The sequence below is a fragment of the Adiantum capillus-veneris genome, chromosome 18 (genome assembly GCF_014529385.1).
Source record: "Adiantum capillus-veneris isolate H3 chromosome 18, ASM1452938v2, whole genome shotgun sequence".
Taxonomy (NCBI): Eukaryota; Viridiplantae; Streptophyta; class Polypodiopsida; order Polypodiales; family Pteridaceae; genus Adiantum; species Adiantum capillus-veneris.
In genome coordinates, this window is record NC_140948.1 from 121,668,436 (window position 1) to 121,673,962 (window position 5,527).

A 5,527-nucleotide genomic window follows, 5' to 3' on the forward strand; every position below is an offset into this window, starting at 1 on the left:
AAAACATTATCGGCCTAATCACACACCGAAGCCGCATGTTCGTTCTAAAAAAAATTCGAGACAGCATGCACTCGCCGTCGTCCTGTTGTCGTTTTTTCTCTTCTAAACCAATATGCTCCATTGTTATGTCCTGTTCGTGCTTCTTTGGTATTCCAAATGGATTCTAGAATCCACTTGAGTCTAGATGTGTTTGTAAGAATATTTGTTTCTTTATCCTTACCATAGATACTCTGAAGTTCCAAACCATCGTTTTTTTTAACTTTCTACTAAGTTCTAGATAGCACACAACACTTTCCTGTATAGGGAGATTCCACAATCCTAAATTCTTATCTTGTTGCATCTCATGGGTTCTAAATTACATTTCACTCGTGATATGACTACAAGAGGCTCTTTATAAACCCAGATTCTACACCTTTTATTTCATTGTTTGGCATCATAATGCATATTTTGCCTATATGCTAATCTTTCTTTGTCATGATTGTGTCTTTTTTGAAGGTCATGGTATCTCACTCGCAACAATTTCAAGCAAGTAAAAGGCTTAAAGTGACTTCAAAGCGGCAAACTTCCGGTCAATCTCAACTAGGTTCAAGCTCAGGGGGGGACTCAGGTACACTAATGTCTTCTCAGCAATTTCCTGAACCACGAAGCCCATGCCTTCAAGCAACATGGCTTTTTAGAAGTCCTCCTTGTTCTTCTCAACGGGAGCTTCTTGCTGCAGAACGATTTCCTCGTGAGCCATCGACGGAGCTCAATAGAGAGCATCACTAGAAGGAGCCAAAGGACAAGAGTATAGCACCCACACCTACAGGAAAAGCAATAACCCTTCAAAGCTCAAAAGAAACAAATATATGGGGTAATGTTCCTGCAAAACCCAAATATGAGCATGCTTGGGTGTTTTTCATTGGGCATCATGGGGATCAAAAGCAATTGATTGATTCAACAAATCCTTTTTTTATTGTTACGAAACATAAAGGACCTTCAAGTGATGTCAATAAGTTTACACTTGCTGAGCGCATTGATAAAGTACAAGAGCACAAAGGAAAAAACAGGATATATTTTCTTGTTCAGCGTAATGACTCAAGTCTCCTTGCTGTTCTTGTTCTATTGAAAGACTTTGAGATCACTGAAGTGAATCTTGTAAGCACAAGTTGATGCCATGCAAACACGAGGCTTGGTAAGAATTCAATTTTTATTGTTTTTTTTTATCTTTTGTGTTTTAGCTTGAAATATTCAAGGAACTTTATTGTTTATGGTTGTAGACATTTGGGAGAGCCTATACTAAAGTGATGGAGAGCTTTTTTGGCTCAGAGAAGACATCTTCAAGCGACTACATGGAAGAAGAAGGAGAGGAGGAAGAAGATTCAAGTTCTTGTAGTGATGAAGAGGTTCCAAGGGACATGCCCCCCTCAACAGTGATGCAAACCCTAGCTACTACAAGCAAGAAACAAAGCAAAAAGTCAGGTAAACCAAAAGAGTCTAAGTTTCTTCCTGAATAAGAGATTGTTCCATCTGGTCCTGGTGCCCCTTTACCTGATACAAGAGATTCAAGCTCTTTAAATGTTATGAGAGAAAGGGTTAAACAAAATAACATGGTAGATCCTTTGCCCATATTTTTGCCCATAAGTGTAATTGAATGTCCACCTGTGGATCCTTACACAGGAAAACGACCCTTAGAGGTTCGTGCAGTTATTGAGCAGCATGTTCATAATCTAAGCAAGTCCCATGCATATTTTAAAGGAAAAGGTGTCTCAAAAGAGGATTCACCAAAGCCCATCCCCGAAGATATGAAAATAACACCATGGAGACAATTGCAAGGAATACGTGAAACATCATTGATTTTTGTTGTACTCTCACGTGTGAAGGGTAGAAGCATCTCTCTAGAGCAAATGGGAGAAGAATTTGAAAGGTTTGTAATTATAATGATTTTGAAATATTCATTGATTTTTTTCTTTCTATCATGAATAATATTTCTCTTTGTCTATCATCAGGCAAAAGACCATGTTGCACATGCAAAGAATAATGATTGAAAAACTAAATTGCTCTAATTGGAACGAGGTGGTGCAGTACCATCCAGACTTAAGAAAACCCCATGTGTTGGAGAAGTACATGTTTCTATTTTCTACCACGGTGAGTTGTTCCCCTTGGTTATAATTTCTTGTTATTAAACTATGTCTAAAATACCTTGGTATTTGGCCAAAAATGACTTTGAATATCTTCTAGAATTGAATCTTGTGATAGCCTTCTTACATTACATTTATGTGGATTTGGATTCCAGAATCCTAAGGTGACCCTTTAGTTTTTAAAATCTTAAATCAATGTCCAATTTGGTGGTTTTGGGTTTGGATTCTAAAATCCCAAGAAAACCATTTGGATTCTGAAATCCAAAGTTCAAGTCTTTTTATTTGCATGTAGCTGGATTCTAGAATCCCCTGCATTATTTAACTTGTGATTTATTTCGTGGGTTTTAAAGCTTATTCTTTGAGGATTCTAGAATCCACTTACAAATTATAAATCAACTCTAGTTAGACTTCAAAATTATCTTTTTTTAATTAAGTCTTTTTCTTTTCTCTTATATCTTTGTTGTATATTCTAGAACAAAGATCCACGGGTTGCCATCAAGCAGATCCCTCTCGATTTTGAACAGTTCTTGTCACGATGTCGTCTTGAGAGGCAAAGGAGACAACAACCCCAAAGCTTTGAAATCACTCCTGGTCTCTCACTTTATATTCCGGATAATGTAGATGAGTCTCCATCTCGTTGGTGTGTTCATGAAGGCAGGGTTGAAGAAATGAGCACATTTGTTACCCCACGGTCTTACACACTAGCCATTGCAAATGCTCCTTATGGTTTTAGTGCCCCAAACTCTAACAATGATGATGTAAAGTATGGAGTATCTGCCTATAAAAAAGTTATAGAGGCTTTTGGAAAAATAACTACTTGTGACTCTTAGTATTTTTTCATGCCCATGATCAAATTACTGCAGCACAAAAATCTTTCACTGACTCAAACATGACATGTCAAATGCTAACATAAGGTGTTATTTTTTGCTTTCTTCTTACATCTAAGCTATTTTTCTACAGGATAAAGCCAACCATTCATGGATATAAGCTTGATCGCATTTCTTGGGCTTGTGAGTTTGCTCTACCATTGGATTTTACTCATCTCTAGACGTGCAGAGTAAAGGATCATATAATTTTGCGGTGAAACCAAATCGCACAAATGTTTTTGAATGACCAAGAGTCTGCAAAAAGTTCAAACATACCGGTGCAGATGTACAAGGAGTCATAAATCCATATCAAAAGTCTCAACTTGATGATGGGTTTGACTGATTTACTCTCAATGAGAAGAGAATGGGTAATGGACCTCTTTGCGGGGACAGGCACTACAACTGTTAGTGCATTGAAACGAGGCGAAATGTCGTTGCTGTGGATTGTGATCCACTTCAAGTTAAATTTATTGAGCAATGAGTCACAACTCTTAAGGAGTTACAAGATGAGTTCCAAGAGGTGGGAATGAAAAGCATGGCATCTGATCCTCGCTTCTTTGATGCATCTGGAGAGCCACAACCTCCAATTGGTAGTGAGAAAGTTGGGGAGATAGTTGATCTTGTGGATTTTGAACCAGATAATGTAGAGGTTGAGGAGCAAACTAGTGACACTCCTCTTCAAATAACTTCAATGGGAGAGGAGACAAAGAATCAGGAGGGAGAAGATCTTCCCATTCAAGCATAGTTTTTATGACTTTAAACTCATCGAATTATGTTTATGTTCAAAAACTTGACATTTTGATGTGAAGATACTTATTTTGATTTGTGCTTTTTATTATTTGCTTAAATTCTCAATGTTTTCAAGTTTATATGGCATGTGATGGAGTTTCATTAAGAATAAAGCTTTTTTGAGCTTGCTTGGAGAAAATCCATGCATGCAAGCCCAATATCTTCACATTTATCTTGAATGTTCTTCGTATATCTATTGCTTATGTAGTTATGAAAGCACCATGTGTATGAAATTTGATATGTAGGGTGACAATGTTGGTTAAGGACTACATTAAGATAAAAAAAATTGTCTTTATGGCCAATTTTAGAAACTAGAGAATTGTAGGTTGTGCCTATGTTGTCTTTTTATTAAAATAATTAGCTTTTTTTAAAGATCAAGAATCCATCAAGTAGTGCTATAATATAGTAATATGACAAATCAGCTATTTTATTAAAAGGAAAAAAACTCTTTTCTGTAATGCATTTTTCTACTTAAAAAGTGCTCTTTTTTATGTTGTTGTGAAATTTTGGATGCACCCTTGCGAATAACAACTCACGACTCGTGCTACTTTTTATGACTCGCTGTTAGTGTAGCTCGGGGCTACAACCTACCTACTAATTTAGGACCTGCTAAATTAGAATAATCTTTGGAAAAAAATAAAACTCACCCTTTAGGCTCTTAAACTTTCACCTCCTGTGCAAAACCTTAGCACAAAGATTTGAAAGTACCGCCAAGTTGCTCATAGAACCTGCTAAATTTAGACATTTTGTGGCAAGTTAGAATTTCACCCTACGACTTCCCAGACTTCATACTTCGAGTCTAAAGAGTTGTCCTAACGACTTGAGCTTAGCAACATCACTTTCTACTTTTAGACTCCTATAATTTGATCTCGGACATCTCCTTCGTCTTGAACCTTTGATCAAAGCTACTTGGGATACATTTATTGACTTGTACCTATGAGGTGAGATAACTAGTTAGCTATTACCCTTGCTCTTTTATGGACTTTTCCCTTTTGGTCTCAAGCCTTGACTGATTGGTCCATTAGCACTTAATCAATTTCACATGTTCTCATTTTATTTTCCCTTGACTTAAGTGGCCAATTTAAGTTGGGAAATACTTTTCGAAGGTTAGAAATTAATAGCAAGACATGGAGTGTTGGTTTGGTGGCTCCCATGCAATGGGATATGTAGTAAAGCTTTGTATTGGTTACAGATTTCCATGAAAAAAGCCCGATATGGACTAATATGTGTGTTGGCAAGATTCTCTTGTCTTGTTACAGCCTCCTTATGGGTTTGTATGGTCTCCATGGCTTGTTTTGACATGAAGTAGTTATATGTATAATTTTTTTTATATTGGTAATATAATATATCAACTCATCCCTTTTTGGGTGAGTATTGCTTTTTTTAATAAAAGTAAGCCTATATAGAGGTGCAACCAAGTTCAATTTGAATAAGACAAAGAAGAAAGGATTATGGGTGGATATGTGAAGTGGTTAGAATACATGGTGGAGATGTTGGGGGTGGAGAGCATTATCAAAAACATGAAGCACATATATGGTCCAATCCATCATTTAACCATTTTCAGCATAGCAGTATACTAATTCTCCAAGCTACTATCATAAACAAGCACCCAATCCCTATCTTTAATGGCATGAGGTCGTAGTCTATGCTTTCCATTGAATGCTGCTTTATTCTTCAACCTTGCCTCCTTAAGTTTACTTTAGCCTATTCGATATCTTCTTGGCGCCTTTCAAGTTGGTGAATGCGTAAAGC

At 36.8% G+C, this 5,527-nt stretch overlaps 1 pseudogene; it reads left to right on the forward strand.

Annotated features, from left to right (window-relative positions):
• Positions 1-2,019: 2,019 nt before the first annotated feature.
• LOC147436319 (uncharacterized) lies at positions 2,020-3,731 on the forward strand (annotated as a pseudogene).
• Positions 3,732-5,527: the final 1,796 nt, after the last annotated feature.